This window comes from Phacochoerus africanus, chromosome 7, assembly GCF_016906955.1.
Source record: "Phacochoerus africanus isolate WHEZ1 chromosome 7, ROS_Pafr_v1, whole genome shotgun sequence".
NCBI lineage: Eukaryota > Metazoa > Chordata > Mammalia > Artiodactyla > Suidae > Phacochoerus > Phacochoerus africanus.
Window position 1 is genome coordinate 40,018,774 of NC_062550.1, and position 12,962 is coordinate 40,031,735.

The window sequence follows — 12,962 nt, forward strand, 5'->3', positions numbered from 1 at the left end:
GTGACTATAAGGTTCAGTACCTATAATTAAGAAGGTCACAATCAACTTGGGATAACTCAATAAATAAATTGAAACAGTGAACAACATGAAATGAAGTATAATTAAGAGATAAGTTAGATCCCACTGAGTAGTGGTTTTCAACCTGCTTGTGGACAGTAGAGTGTGGTTTATTAGAATTAACTGGTGGGGAGTGGAACATTTTCAGATTCGCTACACATAGCTTCTCTCCAGTTTGTGCTGTCCCTCAGAATGTGTTCTACCACAGAAAGACTTAGAACCCATGATAATTAGTGTTGTGTGTATTGCTAGAAAAGGTGAGCAGTCTATGTGCTGTCGTTCTCAGGGTTTGTCCCTCCCGCAGTTTACATAGATGGCCACACCCTCAAAGGGCTGTTCTTTTGCACCCATGTTTTTTTCCAAGTGCTCCTGGCTTTGCCTTCTCCTGCCAAATCCACAAGTATTTGAATTGTATGAGGGCCCCTTGCCCTGAATAGAAGCCTGTTCAGTGGGATGTGTTGGTGCAAAAAGATAAACTGGGCCAATCCAACTTCCCCTTAGCAAATTTGAATGAGGAAATGGCTGCAGATGGAGGCAGTTGTGGGAACTGAGGCTGAAGTCATGATGTAAAGAGAAGTTGGTTTGGTCGTGATGGATGATCTCTTGCAAGATGAAGTTTTGAGAGAGGGGAGAGAGAATTGAGAGAGATAGGGACAGGGATAGGCATAGGGATAAACATAGGAACAGGGAGAGAGAGACAGAGACAGAGACAGACAGAGGAGGGAGGAGGAGGAGAGAAGGAGAAAAGAGAGGAGAGAAGGGATATGGGTAGGAAAGAAATCTGGTTGATAAAGAATTCAGACGAGTTCCCATTGTGGCTCAGTGAGGATGTGGGTTCCATCCCTGGCCTCACTCAGTGGTTTAAGGATCTGGTGTTGCCATGGCTGTCGTGTAGGTTGGCAGCTGCAGATCCGATTTGACCCCTAGCCTGGGAACTTCCATTTGCCACAGGTCTAGCCATAAAAAAAAATATTCAGACAGAGAAGTAGACACAGAATAACTGAGTCATATTATTGGAAAAAATATTTATTGGAATCCCAAGGTTAGTCTACCACATAATTTTGTGTGTTCTAAGACCAAAATATAATGCAATTCCTGCCCTTCCTGCTACCAGAAGGTGCATGTTTATCCTTATGGTAACTTCTCTGGTCATATCACCCCCTTGACTGACTTGCTCTTTCTTGGAACCAAAATGTCTAACAAAAGTGAGTAGTGAACCTGGAGTGATCAGAATGTTTAACAAACATTAGTAGATATTGGATACTTTTCATTCGTTACATCGGTTATAATTGGCAACAATCTGAGAGACATCTGAGGTTCAGAGGGGATAAATGATAGTCACATAAGTAAATGTGTCAAAGCCAGGATAGAAACTGCATTTCCCTGATGTGACAGTCCTTGATTGTTAAAAACTGCCTCCATGGATGTAGAATAGGCTTCCTGAAGGAGGCACGGGTGCTGGTGCATGGGGAGGATGTACGGTGAAGGAGAGATGGGCCTCTTACATTGTCCAGCAAATGGTATCTGTTGCCTGTTACCAGAAGTAGAAGTCTGAGCACTTAGTGTGGGAGTGGCCAAGGAAAACAGCACAGTCAAGCCTTGAATGGATCAAGGCTTTTACTCACATAGGAAGAGACAGAGCAAGGTCAGCTCCAATACTGGCATCTATCCCCCATGGCCAGCAAGTCCTTCCCAGCAGCTAGCACAGGGCAGTTGAGCTCTTTTGTGTTGCAGCGGAAGGACCCCAGCTCCTTCCCCCAGGGATGCTGGTTGCAGTGGGGTTGGCCAGGTGCTGTATGACACACTGGCTTAAGGAGAACAAAGGAGCACACATTGAATGTGAAACAGGGAAGGATGTTGCCACATAAGATGCTAAGTCCAGCATGAGCTGTGAGGGCTCTTTCACTTATGTAAAGAGTGTTCCAGGCTCAAGGCCCATTCCTATGCAGGTGAGTAGAGGTCTAAAGACTGTTTGCCTAAGGCTGCCTTTCTCAACACATGGAAAGTAAAGACATCACAGAGGGTATGAAATTGAAATAATAAGTGTGGGGAAAATTGCTTAAAAAGTGAGGTGTGAGCTGAATATTCCTGTTGTTAAATATGGTCCAGACTCATCATTATATAAAGGCCTCAGAGTTAGGCAGGTAAGTGCAGTGGATACAGAGAGCCAGGCTCCATTTGTGATAAGGTTAAAGGTGAGGAAGATCTGCCAAGAAAATCTGTCTGAGAGAGAGGTCGAATGTTGCTGCATAAACAATTTTCTATTGAGGATAACTTCCTCTTGAAAGAGTACAGTTATTTTTCCCTGCTGAATCTCTGTAGACCTTCATTTACGTCTCAAGATTTTTGTATCTGAAGGAGGCTTCTTACGTGATCTTCAGTATTATTTTATAAAACTCCTTAATGGGTGTTGCTACTTAAGTGATAGTTTTTCATCTTTCTGTCATCGACATCTTTCTAGACCTTGGGTAGGACTTGACATTTCAGAAAACACAGGTAATAATAAGTGTACATAAGCTGTGCTTCTAAAAGTGTTGATCATCAATTGGGAACTCTTGAGCTGAAATAGTCCTCTCAGGAAGAGCACAGAAAAGCAGCAAATTCTTTGAAACAAAATGAAAAATGAATTAAAAGAGAAAAATAAAAAACTCAGTGGCACTCACTTGGCATAAAACATTGCTCATAGCCATTTTCTCCATATTCTTAACCTGAAAAAAATCCTTGTTATTGGTTTTACAGACATAACATTGTCATTTTTAAAAAGGCTTAATTCTAAATTAAATTCTATTTTCTTGTGTAAGCCCTCACCCTCCAGTTTTATTCTCATGTAGGCACCATTCTCCTATTAATGATTTTTCATATACTTTAAAGCACTGCACACCAAAGAGATTTAATCTTCAAAGATTTATGTATTTTACATGTTTATTTAAGTCCCAAAAAGGAAAAACCTAGAGAAAGAAAACCAGTAAAAAAAAATGAACTTTTCTGTTTACCAAATAGCATTTTGTAAAGAAAAACTACAATGGCAATTTTATTATTGCTGTAACCAGAATTTGATACTTCAAGAGCAAAGAAGCTATGCAAATATAACAAATAACAAAAACAACAAAATAAGGATTTTTTTTTTCTCCTAGGAACCAAAAAATTAGGAAAAAAGACAGTATTGATGGTAACTGAGTCACCATGCTGTACGGTAGAAAATTGACAGAACACTGTAAGCCAACGATAATGAAAAAAATAAAAATAATTATGTTAAATAAAATAATAAAAAAGTATTTTACATATGTTTTATCATTTCCTATACCTGTAGATCTCCGTTGTTTTCAGACTTTCAGATATTTTAATCAGTGGTTATGAAGCCAAGTTTCTGTCTGTGTGAAGCACCACAGTGAAACCTTTTTATTGTAAAGATGAGTTTAATTACTTTAAAATGAGGAATTATTTAGTGAAATTGACAACACAGCCAGCCAATTCTTTTTTTAATAGTAGGTTTGGGGCTTTTTGCTTCAATTAACTGGATAACTACCTGTTGTGCAATTCACTTTGCTTCTACACAAAATTTGATTCTTGGTGTGGGGGACTATAAACCAAGCATTTGATACAGTACATTCAATCAGGTAACTTGCCAATTTGTTGGAAGTGGGAAACTTATTCTTATAGACCACTCAAAACAAGTCTCAGTCCAGTTCTCTAGTTGATGTAGTTAACAATGAGAACAAATGGGGCATTTACAATGGGTCACGGTCTCTACTTTCTTTACCACCAGCCATTTCACATTATGAGGCAAATAGTCTTTGATGTTATTATTCTTTCTTTTTACGGCCACACATGTGGCCTATGGAAGTTCCTGGGCTCAGGGTCGAATTAGAGCTGCAGCTGCAGTCTACACTGCAGCCACGGCAACACTGGATCCAAGCCACATCTTCGACTTTCACTGCAGCTTGCAGCAGTTCTGGATCCTTAACCCAGTGAGTGAGGCCAGGGATCGAACCCTCATCCTCACAGACACTATGTTGGCTTCTTAACCTGCTGAGATACAACGGGAACTCCATGGGATTATTATTTTTAAAGGACACCTATTACAGTTGCAAAACAAAGGACACTGGCTTGTCAGGACACTAATCCTATGTCCCATCCTTGCACTTTATGTGACTGTGTTCTGGTGTCTTTATCTTGGCAGGCTTCATCTATAAAATCATGTTTGGATTAAATCAAATTTAAGCTTAGGGAATTCATACAACAGAGAATAAAGAAACAAATAGTGTGCACCAACACAGGTTTTCCAATGTTTAGTCTGCCAAGTGAGCCCAAGGGATTCTTCCCCTGCAAACCATCATCATTATTGCCATCATCTCATCAAAGACACTATTTTTAACACAAAAAAAGTAGAAACTACACTCTTGAAATAACATAATTTTTCACATTGGACAAATTAAGCTTTGTGAAAACTTGGCACATTGCCTTTGCTTTTCTAATTTTGACCTAAATAATGAATGCATTGGAAAAGAGTGGCAGCAACCTGGGGACCCTTATTTGGAAACTCCTGGTTAGATCACTGTATATGTCTATCTCTATACCTATCCTGATAAGCTCTAAAGTTCTTTGATTTTATGATTCTAAGTTTTGTTCCATTAAGCATATATTTACAGACTAGGGGGAAAAAGTTCTATTAACAGATTTTTATTTTGTGTGTGGGGGGGAACTCTTTGTTAGGACTTTTATCTTACTCATGATTTCTACAAACTGAAGGCTATTTCAGCAAATAGCTTGAGCTGACCTGTCCAATGAGAAGGAATGGCTCAGAGGGCAGAGATATGGAGCAGGAGCTCTAATTAATGAGAATGAATCTGAGTGGGGAGATCCCTTCCTTATACCCCTTTAATTAATATCAGGACTTTTACAGCGGAAATGGGGTATAGCAGTGAGACCTGGGAGTTGTGCAGTCATAGAGTCTGGTGTAACACATTAGTAACATTAGTAACTATTGGGTGGGTGAATGAATGAATAAATAAATGAGTGAATGTTCTTTCCCACATCATTAAGTCTTCTTTCTGATTAATATACTTAGGTTAGGTTCATAATGGTCTAAAATTATTCATATTTGGGAAATCATTACAATTTAATGGATCATTTAGTAGAAAACACTGAAGCACCAAACTGACCATAGAGATTTCTTTTCATCATTCAACACAATATTCATAGTGACATTGTCAATAGAGGCAGTTACTCTTAGACCACAATTAAGAGATGTTCTGTATCATTTTAGGGATGATTTATTTAATTTTTTTCTGTTTGCAGACCTGAGCATATTTTTTGTTTGTTTGTTTGAAGCTCCTTAAATCCCAGATGAAACTAGCTCTTAGCAGTTGTTCTCTTTTATGGGATTAATTTTAAAAGCAAAAAAGAGATGTAACAAAATTAACACCTAAGCTATTTGATTACATATCAGACTGGAAATATAAAAGAATTTGCTTTGACTTTCAAAAGATTGTTTTGGGAATTTGTTCTGCTAAGACTTCTTTTTGCCACTTGTCTCTCACTTACACATTTGCTCCTCAATTTTCTCACTAGGAGTGTGTGCAGGGCAGGCAGCCCAGTTTCAGTAATTTTCCTTGTTGGCTTTTACCTAATCAACACCAGTCACTCTGGTTTTTGCATACTGACATGCATTGTAAATGGCCCACGGGTATCAGAGAGAAAAACTTGGCTTCCCAGGTTTAAACAATGTCAGGTTATGAATTATATCCACCAAAGCCAAAATATTTAAGTGTGCGGCACCAAAGGTACATTCTGAGTTTGATGCTAGCTTGGTGTACTTTGGTTTTGCTGTGTACTGACATACTAAGATTAGATTTCTACAAAGACTGGCATCAATAGGGTGGATAAAGTGTTCAGGGATAGTTAAGACAGAAGCAAGTGTTATGAAGACATTAATAGTAATTGCCTAATTTGGAATTTATTTACTTATTTTTTTGTGGTAGGAAACCTTACTACAGTTTAATGGTTTGACATTCTTTTCATAAACAACATCTGCATTGTGTGTAAGTTTTCTTTTTAAAAACTTTGCATAAATCTAAAGAGATATTCTCGTATTTACCTTTGAATTATTGATGATTTAATTCATCATTGTTTTAGGAAGATAAAATAAGGGAGTGATTTTTTTTTTTACAATGGGAGGGTTTGGGTGGGGAGCATGCAAATAAAAATTATCTTTATTCTAGATACTTCTGAGACTTTAGTACATTTCTACCATGTTACATTTTAGAGAGAAATTACACTACACATGCCTCAAAAATAGACTGAGCCAGCAAAAATTTTGCTGAAATAGTTTAACATGGCAAGATTCAACTTTACATGGAGTGAAGTAATTTTACATTGAGGAAAAGTTTCTTTATTGCTAACTTCCTTAGCCCATTATACTGTTAGTTTTCAGGTGGCATAATTTCAAGGGATTTTCCTAATTGACATAATCCTATTTGAGTAAGTAGTTTATTATTTGTATTAGCTCCTACTATACTGTCTAGTTTATTTTAACAGCTAAGTCACATAAGCTTCTGTATAATGACTTCTTCTGTTATCCCCATTTTTGTCTGGTCTCATTTCTCTTGACGTCACTGAAAATAGGTCTGTATAAATATACAAAAATAGTTGCAAAGTTTTGTAAAGTTATTATTCATTCATTCCATTACAACCATACTTATGGAGAGTTTGCCATACTCTTAACTTTTGCTGGACTTCAGGTTATAGTTCATACTTCCCAGTTCAACATCATCTGATTAGGAGACATTAGAAAATCAGTGTTGGAATTCCCATCGTGGCTCAGTGGTTAACAAACCCGACTAGCATCCACAATGACGCAGGTTCGATCCCTGGTCTTGCTCAGTGGGTTAAAATCTGGCATTGCTGTGAGCTGTGGTATAGGTCACAGACGCTGCTCAGATCCCAAGGTGCTGTGGCTGTGGCATAGGGCAGCAGCTACTGCTCCGATTCAACCCCTATCCTGGGAACCTCCATATGCTGCAAGTGTGGCCCTAGAAGACAAAAAGACAAAAAAAAAAAAAAGAAAGAAAAGAAAATCAGTGCTTATCATACATCATCTACTGTGATAAACCAAGCAGAGGGTGTTGTGGGAGCATTAAAGTTATAGTCTTACTTTTGGATATTAAATAAAAAATAGTCTTGATAGAGTTCATCCACTTCAGATAAACCAGTCTTTTTTTTTTTGGCCATGCCAATGGCATGTGGAAATTCCAGGGGTCAAATTGAGCCATAGCAGGGATAATGCCAGTTAACTCCAAAGCAATCCTTAAAAGTTGAAATAGTTGACAGTAAATCCAGCAGTTTTAAAAAGATTTAGGCTACAGAAAAATCCAATTTTATTTGGAAACGGAAATTAGGTATATGTAGTACAAATCATGGGAAATTAGAGAATTACTATAGTGATAGCAAATTTATTGAACCCATTTTTCTCCTCCATGTTGATACTGCAATAGCTTTTTCTATTGAATCTTTGAAATGGGTGGTGTGCCGCGTTTTAAAAGCAAGCAAATGGAACATTGATATCTTTGGTTTTTTGAGGGAGTTTCTAGTTTGTTCCAGTTTTGTTTTCCTGTTATATTATATGTGGCATTGATAGGTGGTAGAATCATGTATCTTCATTTTAAAGCAGTATATGTGGTGGAAGTAGGGTATTTTCTTTGATTTTTGTTTATCCCATTTGGACGGGGAGAATTCTTTTCTGGTTTACACCATGGAATGGTAGCTTACTTATCCCAAGATAACTCCCTCAGAGAGGAGAAGGTACTTGCTACCCAAAGGAATCACTTGTCTTGGATTCCACCAGTCTCTTATCTTCAAAATTCAAGAACACTGGTATGACAGTAGGGGTGGGAATGAGGGGACCATGAGAAACATATGGGAAGCAAAGAGATGAAAGTGGCCCTCCAAAAAAGATAAATGGCTTGGTTGTCAGTATAGTGTAATGAAAATGAACTCAGTGTAGGCAGTGCCAGTTTCCTTCATCATGACTAGCCCCAAACACTGCTTTAAATAAAACATATTTCTTTTATTTCCCATTTCTTGCTTGCTAACTTAAAGATAAATGACTTGCTTGCAAGTGCAGTGAAAAGGAAATAAAATCAGTAACAGGCAGTGTCCAAAATGCCCCAGCTGCTTAACGGTCTGGCCTTGAGCAATACACAGGTTTTATGGAAAACTTTTACTGTTCTGCCGTTAAAGAAACGAAAGCAACTCTTTCCAACCCCCGCCCCCAATTCTCAAAATATAAAAGTGAAGAAAAATAGGAAAACAGTATCAAAGCTGAAAAAAGTCAAAGCCACTCAGAATTGCGCACATGGCTGGTTGATGCAGCCACAGTGGTATTTAACGGTGGGAGTAGTGTCAGAACTGGCACGTGTGTGCAGTGCTCAGCCTCCAAGGCTGCTTTCCCAGTGATGGGAGAGCTCTTGGTCCTGCTCCTGCAGCTAGGGGTCAGCCACTCATAATTAAACCCATGAGGGTTTCTAGGTAGGCAATTGGAAAAGCAATTAAATAGTTTGTGAGCAGCAGTTTGGGACACTCTCAATGGTTGGCAATTAGGCAGCACCGTTATTTCAGTGACTAGATAGTTCAATACACTGGGGCAAGACATGTTAATGTTAGGAAGTAGAGTAAAAGCAGACTTTTTTTTTCTGAGCAAAAATCATACCCTGTTAAAAATGATAGGAATCATTTAGTATCTCCTCTTTTTTTTTTTTTTTGTCTTTTTGTCTTTTTCTAGGGTTGCACCCGTGACACATGGAGGTTCCCAGGCTAGGGGTCTAATCAGAGCTCTAGCTGCTGGCCTATGCCAGAGCCACAGCAACGTGGGACCTGAGCATGTCTGTGACCTACACCCCAGCTCATGGCAATGCCAGATCCTTAACCCACTGAGCAGGGCCAAGGATCAAACCTGCAACCTCATGGTTCCTAGTCGGATTCATCAACCACTGAGCCAAGACAGGAACTCCAGTATCTCTTGTGCCTAGCAGGTGTAGGCTTACACACCTACAGTTTCTTTAATCATTGGAAGAGTGCTTCTCAAACTTAGTGAGAATATGATTCATCAGGAGGGTGAGCTTGTTTAAACACAGATTCATAGACCCCGCTCCCAGAGTTTCTGTTTCAGGAAGTCCAGGATGGAGCCCGAGAACTTGCATTTCTAACAAATCCTGGATGATATCACTTCTGGCTCTGAGAACTGCATTTTGAGAACCACAGCCTATGTAAAATCCTCTCTAGTAGCAGTCACAGTAGCAAGCTTTGGGCAGTCACTATGTGCCAGGCACTTGGTTAACCAGTTCATATTTATTATCTCATTCTATCTTTTTAAACATTGTATTGGTTATCATTTCTCTCATTTAAATACAAACCTTTGGGCTCCCACAAGCCAGAGGACTTGGCCAAAGTCGTAAATCTAACAGTGATGGAGCCAGGATTCAAACCCAGATATTGGGCTCTACAACCCATGCTCTGACCACTATACCACAGCATGTGCTGGTATCTTATCTTTATATATAGCTTGATGCAAAATTTTCACTTGTCCTTGTGTCACAAGTAAAGAATGGGAAAATGCCTCTGAAGACAATTAATATTCTTTATTTACTTAGCGAGGACCATGGAAATACAAGACATCTCTCTCAGTGAATTTTACTCTGACAAAAGGACATTTCACTACTCTGTCATCAAAATGACTATCTGTGCTGTGAAGGTGCTCATATGTCATTTTCCAAATATCCAATGTCCAAAAAGAACTGTGAGGCACAAACTTCCTGGAAGGTGGCTGAAGAACCTGGGCAGAACTTCGTAGAAGAGATGGATCTTGAGCTGAAGAGGATGGTGGCCCTAGGTTCATGCTCCTACAAACAGGTTATGGGGCACAGGTTATGTACAGGCATTGGGGAGAATGGCCCCATCTGAGGGAAAGGTGTGCAGGGAAAAGCAGAGGGAGAGGGATAATGAGTCAAATATGAATCAGTTTGGTGGCCAGGATCTTAGGTGGGCTTTACAAAGGATTTGACCAATTGTATCCATGAGAAAGAGTGAATTAAGATGAATGCACTCCTTTGCTATTTTGTTTTCTATTTTGTTTTCATCGTTTTAAATTATATCTCTTTCACTACTGATTATTCATTGCCAAGGTAGTTACTGAGCAGTTACTCTATGCAGTGGGCCAGGCACTGGTCTAGAATTAAGCATGAAAGACCAGACACTGCACACTTGCTGTGCAAGGCTGTAGCAGTATTAGCATCAGGGAAAATCTGGGAGCTTGTTGGAAATGTATAGTCTCAGGCCCAGCATAGACCCACTGAGTCAGAATCTATATTTAAACAAGACTTTCAGGCAGCAGACCCAAACAGTAACCTTTGAGAAGCACTAGGGAGTTCAGTTTGTAATACTTTGCCCTGTTCTTTTCATTTACTGAAATTACTGTCTGTGAAGGGTAGTCTGATTTAGAAGATACATTTCCTGGAATGATGAAAGTAAATAAGAACATTCAAAAATGTGAAGGAAATTAAAGCCCTGACTAATGGTCATTAGGTGCTTGATTAAAGTCTCTAGTAATGGAGAGGATGCTCATTACCTTTTTATCTCTTCTTTACCTCCTAACTCAGAGGGCCAAGCTCTTTAGTGATGCCCTGTGGAGGACTGATGAATTGTTCAAATGGTGGAAAAACGAATCCAAATTAAATCAGAAAATACAGATTATTCCTGAGTATTTACCAATATGTATTCATGTCTTACTATGAGATCTAAAGCCATGATGAAAACTGTCAGGGAAGCTGCTTTTAGCTGATTTGAGGGTTGGCTGAATATGAAAATGTTAAAAATTAGGAATATGAAATTGGAGAGAGTGGTAATCTAGCTGAAGATAAGTAAAGTCTAGTTTTAGAAAATAAGGCAGATTGGGGAGATATTGTGAAGAATTTGTGACAGTCATGGGATTAAAATAATATCCCTGCACTACTGAGGATTTCTTATTCTATGTGTTAAAAGTGTAAGGACATGGGCAGAAGGGACCCAGTGGGTGGGAATTCACAAACCTCAGTGATTAGGTATATACTAGGTCCGTAATGCATGCCTCTGCCATAAGTAAATCTTTGTTTGATCCTCTTGCTTATGTAGTCTGAAGATGGAAATACGCTTCTGAGGATGGAAATGGGGACAAAAATATCGCCACCACCAGACTGAGTCAGGGATTTAGGTTTGGGATTGAGGTGAAGTGTTGCCTTGAACCTTGGCCATCTGCCCATATTCTTCCTAAGGGTCAGTAGACTTTCTACTGGAAATTTTATGAGTCAGGAAACTTAGGGTTTTTTAAAATTAAATTAATTTTTGTTTTTGTTTTTGCTTTTTAGGGCTGCATCCACAGCATTGGGAATTTCTCAGTCTAGGGGTTGAGTTGGAGCTACAGCTGCCGGCCTATGCCACAGCTCATGGTGACATCGGATCCCCGACCCACTGAGCAAGGCCAGGGACAGAACCTGCATCCTCATGGATATCAATGGGAACTCCTGTTTTAGTTTTTTTTTTTTTTTTAAGTATTATTACACTGGATAATTCAAGTTTAAGCAACAGCACAAGGAAAGAAGTGATGTTTTATGGTCCAGCTATTTGGGGATTAAAATCACCCCTTGGAGTTCCTGTTATGGCATAGTGGTTAGAGAACCCAGCTGGCATCCATGAGGATGCAGGTTTGATCCCTAACCTCACTCATTGGGTTAAGGATCCGGTGTTGCCGTGAGCTGTGATGTAGGTCACAGAAGTGGCTTGGATCCTGCATTGCTGTGGCTGTGGTGTAGGCCAGCAGTTATAGCTCTGATTGGACCCCTGGCCTCGGAACCTCCATATGCCACAGGTGTGTCCCTAAAATAAAGATACACACAAAAAAATCAACCCTTGATTTTCTAGTTAGTGGAGAGGGTATAATTTTAGGCTTATTCTGAATGACTTTCCTGATTATCCTCTTCTTTTAATTCTTTTAAGGTATTAAGAGAAGAGCAGCAGTGGCTTCTACTGCTAGAACGGTGTTTCAAGGGGCATGGTGTGAAATAATAACATTAGAGTGCTCACAGAAAGCAAAAATCTCTGTGTAATATATTGTTCAGCACATCGTTCATCATCATAATTGCCGTAGTCGACACTTTGCTCATTTGTAGATGTTTTTCCTTTCTTGCCAGAAAACTTCTTCAGTAAAAATGATTTAAAGAGTAGCTATAGGGTTCAATCCTATTCTTCACAATAGAACAGGGACAAGAACAGTGTATTTTCCAAATCTACTCCCACCTGAATTCTAGTTTATTGTGATTACACATTCTTTAGGAGCTTGCCAATCACAGAGCATTTTCTTTATGTTCTCTTGGGGACAAATTCCATACTCTGTCAAGAAATTTCAGGGAGGAGTTCCCGTCGTGCCGCAGTGGTTAACGAATCCGAGTAGGAACCATGAGGTTGCGGGTTCAGTCCCTGGCCTTGCTCAGTGGGTTGAGGATCCAGCATTGCCATGAGCTGTGGTGTAGGTTGCAGATGCAGTTCGGATCCTATGTTGCTGTGGCTCTGGTGTAGGCTGGTGGCTACGGCTCCGATTAGACCCCCTAACCTGGGAACCTCCATATGCCGCGGGAGCAGCCCAAGAAATAGCAAAAAGACAAAAAAAAAAGAAATTTAAGGAGTAGACTCTCGCTCCTATATAGCTCTTCTATGCCATTTTGTATCTATTCTTAGAAGACAGCCTTTGAGCCACAGACATTAAGTTCAAATGACTCGCTAAGCACACACATATGATATTAGAAACTACTTTGGCATTTAGGCATGTATTATTTCAGTCTTCTTTTATGGGCCAGAGAGATAAAGAAGATAGGCATTAA

The 12,962-nt window shown here is 39.4% G+C and overlaps 1 protein-coding gene across 1 annotated transcript in view; it reads left to right on the top strand.

Moving 5' to 3' along the window:
- Positions 1 to 12,962, top strand: part of TRHDE (thyrotropin releasing hormone degrading enzyme) — a 382,857-nt gene that overhangs the window by 60,417 nt on the left and 309,478 nt on the right. The gene's annotated exons all lie outside the window — the stretch shown is intronic.